Consider the following 2,500-nt stretch of genomic DNA (forward strand, 5'->3'; position numbering starts at 1 on the left):
CTAGAGCTGAGCAGCCGGCCGCCCGGGAGTGTGTCCCGGGGGCCCGCGCGAACACGCAAGCGTCCGCTCAATTATTCTGCAAACAGGAGGAGGCTGAGCTCCCCTGCACAATACACCTCGAAACCCTCTCAGGTCCCGGCGGCGCGCAGCGCCGTCCTAAGTACTTGGTCGGGTTCGAGAGAGGCGCAATCGCCCGGAGTTAGGCGAGTAGACGCTTTAGGTGCGACCACCCGTGCTCCCAACTGAGCTTGCCGCTGCCGACAGAGGCCCGGGAGCGTGCTGTCGTGGCATTGCCGGCGGGAGACAACACGCGCCACCTACGGTGACCGGCAGCTCCAACGCCAGCGCCACAGAAGGGCAAAGGCCCCACGTGGGTGCCGAAGCGAACTCTCCCAGCACAGCGCACGTGCCAACACGTCTGCACAACTGCGATACAAACCACCAGCGAGAACCGCTGGGGCGACCGAGCAGCAGACGGCGTCGCGGCGCCGAGTGCCGGGCGGCGGCGCATCCTCAACGCACACAGTCCTCAATCGGACCAGCACACTGCAGATGTCCACCGCGCTTCGCACCGGGCCGGCGAGGACCCACTTTGGCTGCACGGCGCCGCGCGCAGGGTGCCCCGGCGCGCAGCTGCGCCGCCTGCCGCGTCCGTCGGCCGGCGCGCCTGCCACTGGGCGCCCCCACCAGCCGGCTGTAGCGCGTGCGCCCACGCACCGCGCGGCCAGCACGCCGGGCGGCCCCCCCCTCACCGGCCGGGGACAGTCCCACCCACCCACAGCCGCGTATCGCTTCACACCCAGATCCACATTCACGTTCATTGGTGTGGTGGGTATCGCTGACACAACCGCGTCATAGCTGTACCGATCGTTGCCCTCACAGATGTACCTCCAGCAAGATCAACCGCACCACAACGGGTTACCAGTTGTTCATTTGCGTAACGTCACCAGTAAACGTACACGTCCACGTCCATCCCCGTTTGCAAAGTCAACTATTATTGCATGCCTGCCTGTCAGGTGTCAAGACACACTACATCCGCTCACATCCACGCAACAAAATGTGCCCGACTAGAGGGCACGTGGAAGGTGCCCCCGTACGTATGCGATGTCCATTGCGCGACGAACTGTCAACCGGCCTCTGTAGCATGTCGCAGATGTGGAACGCGGGACACCGTGCTATCACATTGTGTGAGAAGAGACTACTATGTCTGCATACACGCGCCACTACATGAACAGACGGCTCATGCTGATCGCCATCCACTGCGTCCATTACTCCCACACGTCTCTATGGCGTACCACACTGCAATACAGCTGTTATGGGGAGATGACACGTAGCTGTGTACACAACATTCTGAGCGGGTTGCGGTTGGACAACAATACATTAATGTAACGTGTCATATGCCATTTACAGAGCAGGTTAAGGCACAACGTGGGTTAGGTTAAGGCACAACGTGGGTTATGTTAAGGCACAACGTGGGTTATGTTAAGGCACAACGTGGGTTAGGTTAAGGCACAACGTGGGTTAGGTTAAGGCACAACGTGGGGTAGATTGCGGCACAACTTGGGGTAGATTGCGGCACAACTTGGGGTAGATTGCGGCACAACTTGGGGTAGATTGCGGCACAACTTGGGGTAGATTGCGGCACAACTTGGGGTAGATTGCGGCACAACTTGGGGTAGATTGCGGTACAACTTGGGGTAGATTGCGGTACAACTTGGGGTAGATTGCGGTACAACTTGGGGTAGATTGCGGTACAACTTGGGGTAGATTGCGGTACAACTTGGGGTAGATTGCGGTACAACTTGGGGTAGATTGCGGTACAACTTGGGGTAGATTGCGGTACAACTTGGGGTAGATTGCGGTACAACTTGGGGTAGATTGCGGTACAACTTGGGGTAGATTGCGGTACAAATTGCATTACATTGCGGTGCAAATTGCGTTACATTGCGGTGCAAATTGCGTTAGGTTAAGGTGCAACACAGGTTAGGTTAAGGTGCAACACAGGTTAGGTTAAGGTGCAACACAGGTTAGGTTAAGGTGCAACAGAGGTTAGGTTAAGGCGACATAGGTTAGGTTAAGGTGCAAGATGGGTTAGGTTAAGGTGACATAGGTTAGGTTAAGGTGACATAGGTTAGGTTAAGGTGACATAGGTTAGGTTAAGGTGACATAGGTTAGGTTAAGGTGACATAGGTTAGGTTAAGGTGACATAGGTTAGGTTAAGGTGACATAGGTTAGGTTAAGGTACAAACTGGGTTGTGTTTTGGTACACATTGCGTTGTAGTACAGTACACGTTAGGTTTGGGTACGGTACACATTGTGGTATGGGATGGCGTGTTGGTGGGGGGGGGGGGGGCGGGGCGAGGTTCGTTCATATTGACCGTAGGAAGTGGATGCCCGAGGCAGCGTCAGTGTGTCAAAGGAGGTATGTCACGTTGGGATGCGCTTTTCGGTAGTGAGAGGGGGCGCGCCGTGTCCGAGGTTGCGGCAGACCTGTGTGTTT

Source organism: Schistocerca cancellata, unplaced genomic scaffold, assembly GCF_023864275.1.
Source record: "Schistocerca cancellata isolate TAMUIC-IGC-003103 unplaced genomic scaffold, iqSchCanc2.1 HiC_scaffold_94, whole genome shotgun sequence".
Taxonomy (NCBI): Eukaryota; Metazoa; Arthropoda; class Insecta; order Orthoptera; family Acrididae; genus Schistocerca; species Schistocerca cancellata.